The sequence below is a fragment of the Pseudorca crassidens genome, chromosome 18, assembly GCF_039906515.1.
Source record: "Pseudorca crassidens isolate mPseCra1 chromosome 18, mPseCra1.hap1, whole genome shotgun sequence".
In the NCBI taxonomy this organism is placed as follows: Eukaryota; Metazoa; Chordata; class Mammalia; order Artiodactyla; family Delphinidae; genus Pseudorca; species Pseudorca crassidens.
The window spans coordinates 32474019-32495011 of record NC_090313.1 but is presented as its reverse complement, the minus strand read 5'-3'; positions in this window follow the sequence as shown (position 1 = coordinate 32495011).

The window sequence follows — 20993 nt, the reverse complement described above, 5'->3', positions numbered from 1 at the left end:
ATCTCACTCCTACTACCAACCCCTTTACTGGATTATTTTCAATAAGTGACTTCTTGTTTTCTACATAAAATCAATGTGTTTTTTATTTTTATCTCACTAGATTCAAACTCTCTCCAATCCTGCCTTCCGTAATGGCACACAGTTCCAATTACATTCCTCTCTCTCTGACCATTCCTTCCTGATCCCCTAATGCTATTGCAGGCTCTTCTTGCATCTTAAAAAGCTGAGGCTCCTCGGTGTTTTATCCTTGCTCCTGTTTATTTCTCAAGCTCCAAATTGTCCTTGGACAATCACATCTAAACCCCTGGCCTCAGCCAACAACTAGTTACTGATGTTTCCCAAATATATCCAGCCGAGTCACTATCCCTGACCTTCACACCAGTTTTTCCTACTGTATGCTGAGCACCCTCACTTGCACATCCCAGAGGATTTTGGGACCTGGCATGTCTAAAGTGGAATGAATCATCTGGCCTCCTAATTTCCTCCTTGCTCCTCTCACTGTTTCCAGTGTTGTTGGATTAGAGCCTCGTTTCCCAGTTTCCAAGCCATTAACCTGGGGATTGTTCTGGATCTTTCCCTATTTCACACTCACAATCAGTCACCAAGTGCTGTTGTTTCCTAATCATCTCTTGAACCTGTTCCCTTTCGCCACCCCCTTGGCTATTGCCATAACACTGACATTGACCATCTTTTGCTGGACAACTGTAATTACCTCCCGCTGCAGACTTAGATTTCATCAGCTGTACCTCCACATCACAGCCGAAGAGGGCTTTCAAAACCACACACCGTATGGTGCCACTGCTTTGCCGCAGTTGTTCACCATTGCCTTCAGGATTAACAAACTTTTCACTGGAGCATGGAGTACATTCTGACACATTTCTACTGTTGTACCTGACCACCCATCCCTCCTTCACAGACACCACATGCACAAGGCACATTAGGCTCTAGATAGTTTCCGATCTCATCATCCTCTGCCACATCTCTGTACACGTTATCCTCTCTGTCTTGACCATTTTTCTCATTCTGTCTTCTACTCAGCTCAGACATCACTTCCTTTCTGACATCTTCCTTAGCTGTTTCTTCCCCATGAAGAATTAGGACTTTTTCCATGCTCCTGTGGCTCCCCATGCAAAGCTCTATATTTGTACTTATTCTGTATTTTAACAGCCCACGTATGCCTCTATTTCTTTCAAAGATGTAAGCTCCTTGATGCCACGTTTCAATTCGCTTTGTGCCCCAGCAGCGAATACAGTGCCTGACTGATGGTGGATTGAAGACTTCTGTTGAATGAACAAAGCATGTTCTGCCTAGAAAAAAACTTAGCCAAAATTTAAAAATCATTAGGAAGCTGGGATGAAGTGAGAGAGTGGCATGGAAATATATACACTACCAAATGTAAAATAGATAGCTAGTGGGAAGCAGCCACATAGCACAGGGAGATCAGCTCGGTGCTTTGTGACCACCTAGAGGGGTGGAATAGGGAGGGTGGGAGGGAGACGCAAGAGGGAGGGGATATGAGGATATGTGTATACGTACAGTTGATTCACTTTTATATACAGCAGAAACTAACACACCACTGTAAAGCAACAATACTCCAATAAAGATGTTAAAAAAAAATAAAGTTCACACAAAATATTTACCAAGAAAGCCCATAATCTAGACCATAAAATATTCTTTTTTTATAAAAAATAAAAAAAATTTTAAAATCATTAGGAGACATGTATAAAAAATGATTGATTTCCATAGCAGAGCATTAATGCAGTTCATGCAGGCAGGCATGCCTAGATCGCATGAGATTAGTAATTTCTAAAAGGCTCTCTGGCCTCTAATGATCACCTGGGTTATGTCAAGGCCCTTGACGAACCTCCTAGATACCCCAAACTTCACCCTTTTTGGCTTTCACAAGAGACAATGAAGAGGATAAATAAGGCACAAGTTTATAAAATGAGGTGGGAGGGGCACTTTGGAGATGCCCAACATAAGCAAACGTGCAGCAGAAGTTCAACTCTCTAGAGAAGGAAGGGAACATCACGACCCATGGCCCCCAACTGCAAGGGGAGCTCAAAACATAGTTCACAAAACCAAGTCACAGATCCAGCAATGCCCCAGAAGGGACACGCTGCATGTCACCTGGCAGAGCAAGAAACTCAGAGAAAAAGTGGCATGGGCTTCCCTGGTGGCGCAGTGGTTGAGAGTCCGCCTGCCAATGCAGGGGATGCGGGTTCGTGCCCCGGTCTGGGAGGATCCCACGTTCAGCGGAGTGGCTGGGCCCACGAGCCATGGCTGCTGAGCCCGCGCGTCCGGAGCCTGTGCTCCGCATCGGGAGAGGACACAACAGTGAGAGGCCCGCGTACCGCAAAAAAAAAAAAAAAAAAGTGGTTTATCTCACCTAAAAGTGGGTAATTCGTGACCTTAAAGAAAACTGCCCAGCAGGTCACCCTAGGCAACGACAGCAAGTTTATGGTGCAGTTGTCAGCTGCATGGTTGCTATGAACCTTCTGTGGACAAACAGTCACAGTGCCTGTGGGAAAAATCCCATGGTCTATTTGTGAACAGTCTGTGAGCTAAAAGACTTTTTACATTTTAAAACTAGAGTAAAAAAATAATGAAGAGCATATGACTGCAAAGCCTAAAACATTCACTATCTGGTCCTTAAGAGGAAAACTTTCCTAAACCTTATTCTCCACTCACATGCAGAACAGTTTATAGAATGACATGCACTGGGATGAAGTTTTTTAAAATTATGCTCTCATTACATTATTATGGCCAACTTGGATTTCTCCCTGTAGAAGGTTAAAAAGGAGATGTTTTCTTGCCTCTATGGATCACCATTTGCAGACACCTCTATGTTCTAGTGGGGGAAAAGCATAGCACAGGAAGGGAGGCGATCCGGTTTCTGGTGACAACATCAGGACCTGTCTTGGATCTCAGGCAGCTCACTTTAACATTGCTGCATTTTAATTCTCTAATCTGCAAAATAGGGATAATGCCTGCTTTGCTATCTTCACAGGTGTGAGGATATAGTGAGATAATAGATGTAGCACACTTCGCAAAGTTGAAAGGAAGATACAAATCGAGGTTATTTTTATAGGTGATGACATCGTCAACCATTAATTATGGCTACTTTGGGGGAGGATGAAAGATGAATAAACTAAGTCGTTGGTTGTTAACGGAACTTTCTACTCATTTATTCTTTTATCTCTTTCCTCATCAAATCTTTAATAAAACTAACAAGTGTCAGGATTGATTGAGTTTAAAGGTTTTTTGTCCCTTCAGTCAATAAGTTTGTGAATTTGTTGATTGTGGATTGTGTGCTCAGTACCTTTGGGAGGAGGGAAAATGAGCCATCAATGGCCAAAAGACTTCATTAGAATTAGAGGAAGAAGGAAGCAAGAAACCTAGAAAGTTAAATAACAAAACAAAGGGAAAAAAACACTTTTATGTCAAAACCTATCTCTTGAAAGCTGGTTAGAATTATTTCCATTCAGGACTTAAGGTTAACCTGCCCAGCAGTGCTACGAACTCAAACACTGTCTGATTTATTCTCTTCTCTATCAGAGACAATGCATTTTTCACTACACCCATGCCTTTCCCCTATCCTGAGCACACAGAAAGAATGCATTTTTCAATGTCCCTCGTGGTTAAGTTGGGACACGTGACTAGTTCTGGCCAATGAGCTTAAGCGTAAGTAACAGGAGTCACTTCTAGGACAAGGATTAAAATGCTGTGAGTTTTCCGAGTACTCTCTTTTCGCCTGCTCTGGAAAGTTCGTAGACTCTCCATATCAAGATGGCAGAACCATAAAATGGAAACCGCTTCCATCGCTGAGCCATTATTTGAAGGGACCTTCCTGGTGGGATGGAAGCATCCTTTTGTATGAAGAAGAATTTTTTTTTTCTTTTTTTGCATTAAGCCACTGAGATTTCAAGATTTGTTGTTAATGCAGACTTACCTAGCCTATTCTGACTAAGACATTTTCCCTCCAAGTTTGGTATCACAGTCCATATTATTCTTCATTGAAATACACATTTCTATATTTTAAACAACCCATTGTCATTACTGAGACTTTAGAAAGATTTGCTATTCCATGTTTGTCTTTCTGTATGCCTTGTACACAGAAGGACATTTCTAACACTAGACCCAATAAATCACAATTGTTTGTGGGTTAGAACACGTTCAATGGCTGCATATATACGCACACACACATATATACACAAACACACACACATATGTATGTATATAAATGACTCCTGTCTTATATATAGTTATAAAAATACAAATATGTAAATTTAAATATATATATTTATAATGACTCCTGTCTTTAAGCCTTAGTTGTTTCCTCTGCCTAAAATGTACTTTCCCCAGATATGTCCTTGGCACTCCCTCATCTCCTTTACTTCTTTGCTTAAGTTTCATATTCTCAATGAGGCCTACTTTGACTTTTCCAGTGAATACTACAGCCTGCACCTACACACACACACACACACACACACACACACTACAAATCCCTTGTATCCTACGGCAACCATGTATGTGAGTCTGGGAGTGGATCCTCCCTCAGCTGAACCTTCAGATGACTGATCCTCGACCAGCATCTTGACCTGGAGCCAGAGGACCCAGCAAAAGAAGGCCTAGATTCCTAACTCATGGAAGTAAAAGTTTGTTGTTTTAAGTCACCAAGTTTGGGGCTAATTTGTTACATAGCTGTAGATTAATACACTCTGCAATATTTTGGTCCCAAGGACAAAGCATTGGCCGTTGACTACTTATTTCCTCTATCTCTGCCCCACCTTTTCTCACTCCCTCTTGGAAGAGTGGGTGTGGGATTTCCACCTCCTCCTCCTGAGTGCTCAGAACTCCTTTTATTGTCAATACTTCTTTTTTCTTAGGGCAGTGAGCCTCACGGTCAAGCTACCACAGGTAGGAAGAAAAGTTTCCCTACATTATGGCAGAAACTGAATAGTGCTTTTTTTTTTAATTGAGATATAATTGACTTATAACATTATATTAGTTTCAGGTGTACAACATAATGATTCAATATTTGTATATTTTACTAAATGATCACCACAATAAGTTTCGTTCACATCCATCACCACAGATAGTTACCAATTCTTTTTCTTGTGATGAGAACTTTTAAGATCTACTCTCTTAGCAATTATTCAATACAGTATTATTAACTGTAGTCACCATGCTATACATTACATCCCTAGGATTACTTATTTTATAACTGGAAGATTGTACCTTTTGTATGGTTCTTGGTAGATGGTCAAGACACTAGGAACCAAGGAGTGCTGAGGGGAGAAAAGGAGAATTATTTAAGAGCCTTAAAGTTCTCTCTCTCTCTCTCTCTCTCTCTCTCTATATATATATATATATATATTTTTTTTTTTTTTGGTTGTGCCAGGTGCCTTGTGAGATCTTAATTCCCCAACCAGAGATTGAACCCGGGCCCACATCAGTGAAGGCACTGAGTCATAACCATTGACTCACCAGGGAATTCCCGGTAATATATTTATTATACCAGGAAAGATGACTTAGAGCAAACTTTTATCTGCTCAGGAATATACTCTAAAGTAAGAAGGCAGTTCTGTCCATAGAGAAAACATGAGTCAAATTTTCTGAGTCAGGAAACTATTCACTCTTTAACTCTATAATTATTTATAATTTCCTTCTGTCTGCCAAGCAATAGGTTAGGCACTGTGGACATAAGTCCATGTAAGTCTACACGTAATTAAGACCCCATCTATTCCCCCAAATCACTTATAATCTAGTGATAGAAACAGACAGGTAACCAGACAGTTACATTTTAGTGTGATATAATATGACCAGAGATGGATAGCACATAGGGGCCTGTGTAATACTGTCCTGGAGTCTAGGAAGACTTCCTGAAAGAGGGGACATCTGAGCCCAGCCCTGAGGGACTAGTGGGAATCAGTTCAGTAAATCTGTGGCAAGAGTATGCCAGGCCAAGAGAAAAACACATGCAAAATCCAGAGGGTTAGAGAGTGTGTAGCAAGCTTAGAGGCATGTGAGCAATTCAGCAAATTAAGATGTGAAGAGATGGAAGCATTGAGAGTTGAGTTAGAAAATTCTGGGGAATTTTCTAACACACTATGAGAAGAATTTTAAACTCTATTCTGAATAATAGAAACTCATAGAAGGGTTTTAAATAGCTTAAATCAAATTTAATTATAAATATATAAATGTGAATGGAAAACTCAAACCTGAAAAAACTAAATGTTTGAGAATATTTTCATGATAGTGGGTGGGGGAGATGAGAAGGATGTTCTAAAACAAGATCTCAAAGACCAAACCAGAAGGAGAACTAGTGGATTTGGTTGCAGCAAAATTAAAGATTTCCACTCAAGGAGGGATTGTGTAGGCAAAGTTAATGGGGAGAAAGAGATATCTGAAAAGGAGGGAGGGGATTACATGTAGAGTATATAAAGGGCTCCTGAAAATTAGCAAGAGAAATGCAAAATGGGGAGAGGATAAAAATGAGCAATTCAGGGGCTTCCCTGGTGGCGCAGCGGTTGAGAGTCCGCCTGCCGATGCAGGGGACACGGGTTCGTGCCCCGGTCCGGGAGGATCCCACCTGCCGCGGAGCGGCTGGGCCCGTGAGCCATGGCCGCTGAGCCTGCGCGTCCGGAGCCTGTGCTCCGCAACGGGAGAGGCCACAACAGTGAGAGGCCCGCGTACCGAAAAAAAAAAAAAAAAAAAAGAGCAATTCAGAGAAGGGAATGCTGACTGGCTTGACCTCACTAGTAACTGGAGGACTGTACATTAAGAAAACTGTGAGATACCCCTTTTCACAATCAGATGGACACAATTTAGAAAGTTGAATTTGGTTATAGGTAAGGAAGAGAATGGAAATTCTCAGCCATTGCTGCTGAGACTGTGAGATGGTACTGCCATTTTGCATAGCACTCTGTTAGAATCCAGTGAGGTTAAATATGCTGACACCAATGCTAACACAGCACGGGAATCCTACTTCTGGCATATGTCCCAGAGACTTCTCCTTAAGTCCACAGGAGATGCAGATGAGAGTGATGATTGCAATATATGGTGGTTTGTGGCAGCAAAGGGTTGGAAGTAACCTAGGTGTCTATCACTAAGGGTCTATATGCTTATCCGTGGTATTTGCTGATGATGGAATATGGAGCAATGAGAAGAAATTAACTAAATGGATACCAACATGGAAGGTCACAAACATAAAATAATGAGCAAAATAAATATGAAACAGAATGAGGTTTATAGCACAACTCCATTTATTTCCATTTAAAGACTCCGTTGGTATAAATTTAACACCGCATTTTCAAGGAGGCATACTTATCTAAAGAAGGAAAGTGGAATGGGAGAGGGATATGTACAAAATATAATTAAATATTGCCATCAATAGGGATGGAAGAGAATGGGAGGGAGGATAAAGGAGAAAAACAATAATGAAACTTAAAAATAACACCAAACTGAACTGGGTTGAATAGTACCCCTCCAAATTCATGTCCTTCCTGGACCTCAGTATGTGAGTTTATTTGGAAATAGGATCGTGGTTGACGTAGTTAGTTAAGATGAGGTCATACTGAAGTATGTTGGGCCCTTAATCCAATATGACTGATGTTCTTATAAGAAGGGACACAGAGAGACACAGAGAGAAGGCAATGTGAACATACACAGAGTGATTGTAACAACGCCTCTACAGACAAGAAATGCCAAGGATTGCCAGTCACCATGAGAACCTAGGAAGAGACAGAAGGGTCTTCTCCTAGAGCCTTCAGAAAGAACATGACCCTGCTAACATCTTGTTTTCAGATTTCTGGTCTCCAGAATTGCGAGACAATAAATTTCTGTTGTCACCAAATTTGTAGTACTTAGTTATGGCAGCCCTAGCAAATTCATACAAAAACAAAATAAGGTCCTGCCTAGACCCATGATAACAAACATGAGCTGATATATATGCACCTGAATTACTAGAATAAATAAAGGCTACAGTAGAATTCTTTTTAGTCTGGGAGACAGTATATAATATTGGGCGACAATATTAACACCCACGTGAAAAGCCAATACTATGCTAAGACTTGTGCTGCATAGAATTGTTCTTTGCCAGAGCTGTTGTGTGATTCATGCTACCTCCGTGGTTGTGTAAGAGTAGCTGTCATAGAAGGGTGCTCCTTGCTCTGTATTTAGAAACACAGCCAGAACTTACTTAATTGGGGTATGAGTAGAAAAAAAATGTCTAGACAAGTTTGTGTCAATCATTTCTACAAGAGGTTCTTGGGTCTCTAACCACAAACTTTATTTCTGAGAATGGCTATTTTAAATTCTGATGAGGAACAAAAGCACTGGAACGGATCCCAAACCTCAGCTAACTGTTAGTGCTTAAAGAAAGGTAAGTGAGCATCTTAGATTATCCCCTGAAATCTGACTTGTGCTTAGAAAGAGTAGACACAAATCCCCAAGAACTGATGCTCTGAGCATCTTCTTCTTTATAGCATTATTTGAGACTTTGGAAGCAGAGGGGGCTGCTTCACGACTGAGGACCTGTATTTGTTAATACAGCGGGTACTCTCTGTCCTGCTTCCAACCCCTTCCACCGCCTTTCAGATTCAGACGTCAGCAGTATCAGAAAGTCTCAAGACATATTCTCTAAAATGCTGGCTCTCAGTTTACTTTTTTCAGCTTTCTTAAGGTATAATTGACAAAGTTGTTAAGATATATAAAGTGTACAATGTGATGATTTGATATAAATATACATCATAAAAGGACTTTCCCCAACCAGTTAATTAACTCCTCCATCACCCCACACAGTTATCCTTTTTATTTGGTGAGAACATTTAAATTCTACTCTCTTAACAAATTTCAATCATACAATACAATGTTATCAACTACAGTCACCACGTTTTACAATAAATCCTCAGCCCTTCTTCATCTTACAGCTGACAACGTGTACCCTTTACAAACAGCTGACAACGTGTACCCTTTACAAACCTCTCCCTATTTCCCCCACCAGATGGCTCTCAGTTTAGACACGCATAAAAGTCCTCACTGGGTGATTGTTAAGCTTTACTTCCTCAGGCTCACATCCCACCCCACCTGTCCCTCCCCCAACAAAAACCCTCCCTCTCCCGCAGAGATCTTCATTCAGGCGCTAAACTGGGGCCAAAAATCTGCATTTTATTAAACAGAAGAAATAAATACCTCAGGTGCTTCTAATGGAGGTTCTCTGACAATACTTTGAGAAAGAGTTTTCTAGATTTTCCCACTTTCCTATGCCACCAATTCATGTGGAGTCTTGGGAAAGTGCAGGTTCAGATTCCCTGTGGGTCTAGGATGGGATCTGATTTCCAGTATTTCTTAAAAGTCCCCAGGTGAACACAGCGGGTCCACAGACAACACTTGAGGTGGGAAGCTCTTAAAATCCGATGCCTCAGCAGCATCTCAGACCACTTGATTCAGAATCTCTGGGAGTGGCCCCTGGTGCCAGTACTCATCTAAAGGCCCCAGATGATCCCAGTACACAGCTAGGTATTCAATACTAAGTGACAATGCCAGTAGCCGCTTGCAGATGGCAATAGTAGCTTCTAACTCACAGATTTTCTCCAGACACAGATTAACAGTAACTGATATTTCAAAAGAAGAGATGACTGGTTTCAAAGGAGTGCAATTTAAGAAAAATAAAGCCTTGACATAACCATAATATTTCTTATTTAACAAAATAATTATTTTTATACTTGTTCTACTGCCTCAAAGAACACTGGAATTTCTCTCAACTATATTATTTCCAGCTAATTAAAAATTGATAGTTATGGATAGACCTTCTTATGTTTTTGTCAGTTGAGAGAGTTCGTTGTGGTATTTTTCTTTTTTTTTTTTTTTTTTTTTGCGGTACGCGGGCCTCTCACTGTGGTGGCCTCTCCCGTTGCGGAGCACAGGCTCAGCGGCCATGGCTCATGGGCCCAGCCGCTCCGCGGCATGTGGGATCTTCCCGTACCAGGGCACGAACCCGTGTCCCCTGCATCGGCAGGCGGACTCTCAACCACTGTGCCACCAGGAAAGCCCTATTTTTCTTCTTTGTGTCTGGATTTAATCCTGATTTCTGAGCCTCATATTGTACTGGTTAAGCTGCAGGATGGTGGTTCTGAGATGTGGCTGGACAGCCCTCCACCTACCCTCGTGCATTAATAATGATTAGAATGTGAGGGACACAGGGACAGTCACTTAGTACAGTTACCCCCCATTTTCCCCAATTTCCTCCAGCTGAGTACTCATCCCTGTCAGGAAATGCCTCTGACAGCACATATTCTGATTGTTCTACCCAAATCTGGAATCCTGGTTCCAAATCTTTTTTTTTTTTTTTTCCCTTTTTGTGACCTTTTTCATTCACCAAATGATTAACAAGGAAATGATTTCTAACATTAAATTCTGATTTCTAAATCCTCCACCTGTTTCTTCCAGGACATTTGCTTACAGGAGCCAACCTTCTTTTCTTCAGTTCCTGATCACTAAAGGGAATGACGTATGTAGAAAGTACCTTGTATTAGACTAGTTCCTCTTATTGTCGATAGCAGTAGTAACTCAAGAGAAGTCTTCTCTTGAGTCAACCAGGAGTAGCATTTGGCTGGATAATCAAAATATTTGTCTAAAACAAGGAATTGTTTTAAAATGATGTAAACTATGAAAATGTTATACTTTAACCTAAAACATTTGTAGGCACAGCTGACATTCAGCCAGCATGTGTAATTGTTTAAGTCTGAGATTCCTTTCTGATTATGACAGACATTTATTCTGATTGATCAGTGTCAAAGCCATACCAATTATTAAAATATTTGGATATAATCCCTCTATATTTATCAATCTTTTGACAGGATCAAAGTCACTTCTTTGAGTATAGGTCTTCTGATAGGAATTCTGATTCTTTCTTCCCATAAACCATGCCCAAAACATATCATGCTAAATTTCCACTCTCAGTTTCTTTGATGTACAGTGAGAATTAAAAATCACTTAAAATGCAATGCACTCTACAACCTTAAGATTCCCCTCCCCAAACTTTTAGAATATCTCACCTAAGCCTCAGTTAAAAGCAATTTTTAAATCTCACCATGAGTATTGACAAAGCATTCAATCTAGTTTTCACAGAATCCACCAACTTTCTTTCTATACTCATATTCATATTCTATGGGTCTACATAATATCTAATTAAATTATGCAATTACAGGAATAAGCACAACTGTCATAAAATGCTTAGGAGCAAATACAGTTGATTCTGGTCAACATAATTCAACTGGTGGGAGCAGAAGTTTGCAGACATACTAGAATGTAGCCCAGTAGCCCCATGGTTCAATCTACCAGGGTCACTGATATTAGGTAGAAATACTTGAAAATGCTGGTGTTCCATCATTTTTTGACCTACAAAACCAGCAATTCAATATGATTCAACCAGTATGTTTTACAGTCGTGAAAAGCTGATCTGTGAGTTAAGTGCATGTCAACTAAGGCAGCTTCTATTATGATATTAAAAGAACAGAGATGCTTTTCAACACTGTGCTTCCTCTTTAACATTTTTTGAATTGCACTTATTCATGGTGCTCATTCTTCTGCCAAGTATTTCACAAAAGCTTCTCTCTGACCCCCAAAGAAAAGTTCTCTCCACCAAAATACTATTGTTAAATAAGTTTGGGGAACACCACATACCATACCCATCTAGGAGATTCATATTTCTCATTAGCATATTAAAGGCTCTGAGAAGTCCTGTAGCAAGGCCTTTGTTTAACTTTGTTTACCTTAGGGTTTCATAAATGTATTTGACAAAAGTAGGCCGTTTCATGTAACATCTAATCCTGAAAGGCTAATGTTTAATGAAACAAACGCACTTTAGTAAACACGACCCAACCAGCGTTAAGGACAGTATTATTCTGTTTTTGCAGTAGATTAAACAAAGACCATCTTAATATCCATTTGAAATGGCACAATTTGTCCAGGTGTCCCAAAGCACTATACAAATTTCACTTAGTGGTAATGTTCTCCTCTGGACAAATAGAGAAACAAAGGTATAAAGAAGCATTAGGTTGTTTGCCAGAACACACACAAGACTGAGACAAACTGGAACCAAAACCCTCATGTCTGAACAATGATTTCTAAGCTGTGTTTACAAACAGAACCAAATTGCAAATTGTAACCACTCACAGTTTCGAACCAGACTGAACTAAGTCAAGTTGTACCTTGGTAATTGGATTTTCACGTAGTGGATTTTAACTGGACGCACTTGTAAAATTCAAACATATATTAATTTTTGGTTCTTTTTGTTCACATATTTCCCTCTTTAGGGGTAGTCAACAGCTAGTCCCTTTTGTTAACAGAGTGGTAAGTTAGGTAGAAGGGAGCCTACCTCTTACTTACACATAAGTCTTGGTGGTGAATAGATGACATTTCTTCATGTTATTTTAACATGAAATCAATGAAAAAGATGAACTAAGGTAAAACGTGTGCTCCTTGAACCAGAAATATCAATAGAAGACAAGACTTTGGAGTTCAAGGGGCAGAGTCACATTGACCTGTAGATTTGATCGCTGGTGACTTCTATCAATAATCGAGAGCAGAGACTCCAAAAAATCTCTGACAGCTACAGAGATTCAAGGATCCACTGTCTTAGCTCAGAAGCTCTTCGAAAAAAACAAGACACGAATATATGGCTCTTTGTTGGCAACATTCCGACCTTGAGAGAATGAATCTCAGTCATTTATAAGGTTAAATAGATTTATGTGTTCTGAAGCTTGTCAGAATAATGGGTGTTTCCCAGCATTTGGGAATTGCACGATATGTGACAGGGGAATAGCTTTTAGAGCATACCTGCCCACCCCTCTGCCAGGGTGGGAGGTGGGGAACAGTGATGGGTGACTTAAGAATCAGATTTATAGACAGCTTTGCTCTGTATACATTATTTTTGAGTACTCTCCAACACCACAGGGCCCTACGGCCTCTGTCACAAACAATATCTGTTCTTTCAGAACACTGCAATGCTTTACTTCAAGGCCGAGCGAGAGTTGTCAAACAGAGATGAAGAGCCTTTTGGCAAAAAAAGTGCTCTTAAAATGTTTACCTTCTCATACCTAATGGTTTTAGATCATATCTTATTAGCCTAGGAGACCATTATATAAAGTACAATTAAGATCTCCTTGACATTTTCTAGGAGTTCCAATTCAGCTGTGCTAATGGCTATAACTTCATTGCTTTTTTTCGGTTGTTTTAATTTAATGCCATACAGTGTTGGAAATGCAGTTTACAATAACGTGGGCTACCCAGGGTGCACTTGCGGTAATTACACAGAATGTCAACAGCCTCTCAGGCTGGGTCCTGTGTTGATTGCTGCTTATGACGTTCACATTTGGTCAAATTGTTGGAATTACACCTCTGCCTGCAGGCGTCTGCCCCTCCAAGACTTCCAAAAGTGTTCTCCAAACTTTTAATTTGATCTCGACTATTAAGTTTCACATTCCCCAGATTGTAGAAAGAAATTAGAGCCAGGCCTCAGGGTAGGAGAATTGTTCCCATGGTCCATATCCCACCCATATTATCAGTAATTTTTGTTCCAGAAACATCTACTGAGTGTCCATTTTATATTCAGCCTTGTTTCAGGCACTGAGGACACACTTTTGTGCGGAGGTAAGAGAGTTCAGAAACATCTTTACACCCGCAAAAGAATTTCTTCACAGAAAAGAAATCCCACAGGAGTTAAAACTTGAGCCATAGAGTTCTATTCCATACTCCTTTTCCCTTTTTCTTTTACATGTTTTCCTCAGTGGGCCCATGCTATCCAGACCTCTGGTTATCAGTAGGCTTTAGGTGGTTCACAATTTGGTGAGTAAACAGCTAAAATGTATATAGTGCCCATGCTAAACCGGACTGTTATAACCTCTTATACACACCAACCCATTTAATCCCTACAATAATCTGTCCCATAAGACAGATATTACTATCTCCATGTTACAGACAAGTAGACTGAGGCACAGAGAGGTTTATTTTTTACATTTCACACAGCTGGTGAGCAGAAAATCTGAACTTTGAACATTGGTTATTTGCAGTCAAGAACCTGATACATTCTGCCATTAAAAGGGAAGTGCTGATAAAGGATCAGTATGGTAAATTAAACAATATAGTCCCCAGAAGATGATTAATGCATGTCATAAAAACAGGATGGCTGAAAATGAAGAAGGTCAGGACAGGAACAGAACAAAGACTATTCTCTTAGTCATCCTTGCTTCAGCTCCTATGCACCAATTCCTAAAAGAGGGATAAGGGTTAAAACAAGAACAGCCCTGTATGTGATTTGTAATTTGTTTTGAAGTTGCTAATATTTAGGTTAACTGCTTAGTGTGCTGTATAGTTGATCCTGTATGAGAGGTTCATTCAGTCAAACCAGCCACTTTTGTTCTATTTATAAAGTCTTGAAATAAAGGAACTTCTCCCAGTATTATTAAAGTAGAAGCCTGACAGATAAGGTGCACCTCATCTAACTGGTGCCGGGGTTCTAGGGAGGAAAGGGGGCAGACTAGGAAAGCCACCCCCTCACAGAATCTGATTGAACCAGGCTCATTCAGGTATAGAAAGACTCCATTTTGTATGTACAACTGATTATTTTGGTATTAAATTAAAAACAGGAAGCCAGAAGCAGGTCTGAATTATATTATTCTCCTAGTAGACTAAGGAGAGGCTGCACCTTTGGAAATGCCTGCCAGGAGCTTTTCCTGGGACACTCATCATTTTTCAGCCCATTCTGAATCTGGAAAGAAAAAGTGAATAGGCAGGTCCACTGCTCAGGTTAATGCGAGATCTCAGAAAGCGCTGGATTAGACGCTGGGAAGTGTTAGACCATTGATCAAAGAGATTCCTTGCTTGTTACCCAAGAATCGCCTTCACTCTCAAAGCCAAAATTGCTGGGGTTAGATTTTCTCTTTACAGTATCGATCATATTTTTTACCTGCTTGACTGGTTAAAGAACAGGTTTGGTCTTGTCACTAGATTTCTTCACGGTTAAAACGTGAAAGAAATTTAAAAGAGTTGTGCCTATTTGAATGGGCTCCTATTTAGTTCTCATTGTCTTTAAATAAAATTCATTATAGTTATTTATGTTCTTTTAAAGCTATTTGATTACCATTTTCTCCGACTACGAATTCATTTGAGCCTGGCTAAAATAAGCTCCAGTGTTTACTTATGACTCTCTTGGCCATTGAGTTAGACATTTTTTTTCTTTTTGGTCATGCTTTAGATATTATCATGCTGCAAGTTATTGATTAGAAAACCTATGTGCATTCTCATCATTGTGTTGGTTAAAAAAGTTAATAATGTTTTATCAATATATTTGAAAGAGTCATAGATATATAAAAAGATAAACTGTTTTAAATTTTTCTTTTTTGCCATGTATTTATATTAAAAAAGTCTCTTTACTATGTTTTATTATACTTCATTACAGCAGGAGGAACAATCTCTATGCTGAACACTGAGTTTTTAAAGTTTTAGTGCAACTTCTGAAACTTTCTATAAACTAATATAATGTGGATATATTTATAGTGTTAAAAGTAATTAAAAGGTAGAGTCTTATTACGGATGACACAGAAAATGTAAAATACTACCTTAAAGTATTCATTCAGATGAGATGAATTAACTGAAACTGTTAAGTTATTTCCTTTTGCTCTTGCATAAATGACAGAGTATATAGGACAAACAGATAAAATACGAAGAAAATATAATGTCATAGCGTCACTGAGATGTGCTATAATAGCATTTATGGTGAGAAAATGACAATAAAAACGCATGTTTCCCTGAACTGGTATATATATAGAATGGATAAACAACAAAGTCCTACTGTATAGCACAGGGAACTATATTCAATATCCTGTGATAAACCATAATGGAAAAGAATATGAAAAAGAATGTATATATATGTATAACTGAGTCACTTTGCTGTACAGCGGTAATTAACACAACACTGTAATTCAACTATACTTCAATAAAAAATAAATTTTTTTAAAAAGGTATGTTTCTCAAAAGAAACATTTAGAATTGTACGCCAAAAGTTATACATCTGTTTTGTTTGTCAAAACTTGCTGGCCTATACAGTTAAGATCTGTGCATTTTACTACACATTAATTATTTCTCAAAAAATTATACATTGTTTCAAAACTTATGAGATGGTGGGTAGTATTACATGGTGAGAATTTTAGTGAAATTTTTAAATTTTATTTTTTAAAATAATATACAGTAAAAGTGTTTTATGCCATTGTATGAATCTTAACACATGGATAGATTCATGGAATCACTACCACGATCGTGATACAGGATAGTTCCATCACCCCCCAGAAACCCCTTCATATTACCCATTTATAGTCATAATTTCCCCACATCCTTAACCGTTGTCAATCACCGATCTATTCTCTCTTCCTATAGTTTTGTCTTTGGGAGAATGTCATATAAATGGAAGCATACAGTATGTAATCTTTTGAGCCTTGCTTCTTTCACTCAGCTTAATGCCTTTGAGATTCATCCAACTTGTTCTGTGTTTCTATAGTTCATTCCTTTTGAATTGCCATATGGTATTCCATTGTATGGATGTACCATACATGTTTATCTATTGAAGCCACTGAAGAACATTTGGACTTTAAAATTTGGGGCAATTATGACTAGAACAGCTATAAACATTTGTGTGCAGGTTTTTGTGTGACCATAAGATTTGATGTCTTTAGGATACATGCCTATGGGTGAGATTCCTAGGTCATATGTATGTTTAACTTTATAAGAAATTGCAAACAGTTTTCCAAGGCAGTTGTTCTATTTTTGTATTTCCACCAGTTCCGGTTGCTCTGCATCCTTGCCAGTACTTGCTTTTTTTTTTTTTTTTTTACTTTAGCCATTCTAATAGATATGTAGTGGTAACTTGATGTGTTTTAATTTGTGTCTCCCTAAGGGTAAGGATCTTGAACATTATCAAGGACTATAAAGGTTTGAGATATTATCATGTTTACACATTAGCCTACCAGAGCTTCATGAATGCTGACAAAAGACATGCGACTCCTGGGTCAGAGACAAAGGAGCTCATTTATGTAGGGGCTGCAAACTTTTAGCTCTAAGTGAAATTTTCAATTATAGCATTATGAGAATATTTAAAATTAGAAGTATTTGCTTGTTGTAAATATTTCCAATTAGGACTCCTTCCTGGACTCCTTAAATTGTTTAAGGTAGGTGGTCTTGGTGGGAACAGACATCCAAAATTTCTACTGGATGAGCATCCGAAGTTGGACCAGAGGTATCTGCCTGCGTGGAAGAGTGCCTTTTCTAGGCTTCGTTGTAGCAATTGGCACAGACAATTCTGAATTGCCAGGGTGGTTTCAACTGTGCTCAGCCAGTTCCTTTCTTTCTTTTTTTTTTTTTTTGGCCAGATGATAGCCTGCTCTGGGTCACTGTAGAATATCCTTTGATGCTACTGCCACTGACCACATAAGTTATGTTGCCGATGTCCGTAGAATAATCCCTCATCAGTGCCCACTGATCATGTCCACACTACAGCTGTATGCAGTGTCTGTCCTGAAGCTATTCATGTCCAGGACATGGAGTTCTGTGTAAGGCTGTCTTTATCTTCCAGAGCCCCTGGCAATGTCTTTCGTCATGCTAACGCTGCTGGACCAGGGTTGCCACTTTGCACACTTAACATTCCAAGCAAATTTTAATAAATTCCTTTCCACTTATTCTGTTTTGTTTTATTTGATTTTGTGTCCTTTTCATTGCCACACCATGCCTTTTGGTCAAGTATTCTTTAGGAGCTAGGTCAAATATCTTAGTGGCAGACATGCGTGGTTCTCACAGTCTCTTTTCCCGCTCCAACATCAGCACTGTGTCCTTGAGTCATTCTCTATTACTTAGGATGAGTCTTTTCATAGGATTCCTTTTAAGTCCTTCACTCAGCTTTAAAGGGCTCTCCTCTGTTATCCTGCAGACCTGTCTAGATTTGCTGAGTCCTAAGTGCACAGATCATCACTGGATAGATATATACATATATACTCCCAAGGTTAGTTACCTTTTGCATTTTTATTAGAAGTCAATAACATTCTCAGTAGACTTGTTTCCTATATTTTTGAATAATATAAGCTAATATTTATTACATACCTCCTATTTAACAAGAACTGTCCTAAGTCCTTTACAGGCATCATCTCATTTAATACTCTCAACCCCAGGTGGGAGGTGCTTTTGTTATCAGATTTACAGATGAAGAAAATGATGCCCCAAGAGGTTAAATACCTCATGATCATAGACCAAGAGTGACAGAGCTGAGTTTCCAACTCCTGCTGTCTGCCTCCAAAGCCTGCAGCGTGAAGCTCCACCCTGTCTCAGGCCACTAGAAGGATCCATATTACAGCTACACATGAAGTCTGCAAGGAGAGCCTCAAGATTGATTGAATTTTATTTTATTTTATTTTTATTTTTTTATTTTTTTTTTGCGGTACGCGGGCCTCTCACTGTTGTGGCCCCTCCCGTTGCGGAGCACAGGCTCCGGACGCGCGCAGGCTCAGCGGCCATGGCTCACGGGCCCAGCCGCTCCGCGGCGTGTGGGATCTTCCCGGACCAGGGCACGAACCCGCGTCCCCTGAATCAGCAGGCGGACTCTCAACCACTGTGCCACCAGGGAAGCCCTGATTGAATTTTATTTTAAATATTGTTTCTAAATTGACATCATTGTGTCTAATTACGGTTTTTCTAGGCTCAGCTTCGTCGTTCTCACGTTGTTTCTCAACTTATGTTGTAGTGCAGAAGAAAATTTTGGTAAAGAAAATATTGCATAAAGAAGTTCATATGGTAAAATTATATGAGTTCTTTCCAGAGTTTTACATCCAATTTGCCCCCATTTTGTTTAAATATGCTGGAAAATGCTCCCTTAGCTGGAATGAAATCGGTCTTTTAAAAAATCAGAGACAAATCCAGACAAATAGTTAAGCATTGCTTCTCTTTAAACTGCTAGTAGAAACCTCAGGTCAACCAGAAATGCCTCACTCTGGAGCTCCGTGGGGGAAATATGCATTGTGGGACTTGGAGGCGGCTTCTGACCACTTTAAGCTGAGCCAGGAGATGGGAAGTTCCTCTGGCCAGGTCTGCAAATCTTCCGTCTTGTTGTTTGGCAATACGTGTGTGTTAATCATTCACTTCAAGGATTTCTTAAAGAGTATTTATTCCCAAAATAGAGATGTGGAAGTGCACATTTACCACTGGGCAATAATTCCATCTCCTGTAACCTTCCCATAGGAGTAAATCTGATCAATGTCACTGTTGTTGAAATTATACAACTAGAGAGTGGAATTCTCCGCCCCCGCCTCCAGCACCCTCCCTCTTGTTTTCCTGTACTTTGTAACCTGAGGAGAAGTTTCCATGAGGAAGCAAAGTCTATATTGAGGTTACTGGGTGATGTATGGAAGATCTCAAACACAGAAGCTGCCTTTAGACTTTAAAAAGGAATAAAACTCTGTTGTGTCCACGATTGACCTGAGTAAGCAGAATGCTAAACGCTAAATGTTTTCCTTTGCAGAGGCATTGGCAAAGGCATTGGTTCGTTCCCTCACGTGAGGATCTTACAACATGCCCACTGTTCTCCATTCTAACGTCCCCATGGTGATAGGACTACCTAAATAACGCTGCCCATGAGGGACTTTCAACCCTTGGCAATGATACTCATTCATGATTGTGTGGGCAGCATTCTTTGATTTACGTAGGAAAAGCTTTCCTACTTACTATATAGATGCCTGCCTAAATATAAGATAGATACAAACATAAAATGGAGAAATGAGTTAATTATCTAGATATTCTGATTAGTATTTAGATTACTTGAAGCAAAAGTGAGTTTTTCTTTACTTTTTCTGGAGTATTTCTTCAAGACCATGCAACTTTGCATATGTAGTTATACCTGAGATTAAATCTGTTGAGGCTTTTCTCCCCTGTTTCTTCTTTATTCAAGATCATTTTTTATCTCTCCCATTTCAATTTTATTATGGAAATTAGTATCATCACATGAACACTTCTGAACCACACCATTTAATAGAATTGAATCAAGAAGAAAAATATTTTACTTGGAAGCATTGACATTTGACATATGATGTTTACATTTTATTTACTTTCTAAGAGAAATACCTGAAACCTAACTTGGGACTTAATTTCGAGGGTCTTGCTTTGGGTACTGGTGTTTCACGTCTGGAGCCAACTTGGTTCCAAACTGAGGAGAAATTTATGATCATAAGTACAGTCTACTTCCATAGAAATCAGGAACAACTCCTGGATCCCCACATGCATCACATAGGGGACTTTTTCCTACTCCTTCTGTATGAGGTGAAATTGCATAGAGGGAACTCAGGAGGGCGTTAAGGTGGGATATTGGATCCCTCGTTTATCTTGAATAGGCACCATGTACTGGGATCAGTCCCTCACACAGAAAAATAAAGGTTACCTGAATGAATAGGTAAAGGTTAAAACCATCTAAAGAAATAATCATTCATTTATTTAATTGTTAATTTATTTCATGTGTTAGATTTTGCCTGTTGGCATTTTTATTCTCAGATGAATGGTTATGTCATTGAATGGAAGCTGTTGTTCCCACTGGGAGCTAATGCTTATAGCCATAAGAGGGATAGTACCAGCTAACAGCAACCGGGTGCTCCAGGGCTACACACTTAACACGTAATCACTCACCTCATCCATGCAAACACCCTACAAAGTCGAAGTATGTTCTATTATAATCCTCATTCATAGAAGAGGAGTTTGAGTCACAAAGAGGCGTTTATGTTTTGAGTGCTCATTAAATTTGGTCGATGGGGAAAGTAGAACAGAAGGGAAATGAAAGTAACATGCATTGAGTTCCTGGTATATGGAAGGCATATTACACTCACCTTTTGATTGAAACCAAATGAATACCTAGAGGAAGGAACTTTAACCCCCTTTTAGGCAGGAAAACTAAGATTGAGGAATCA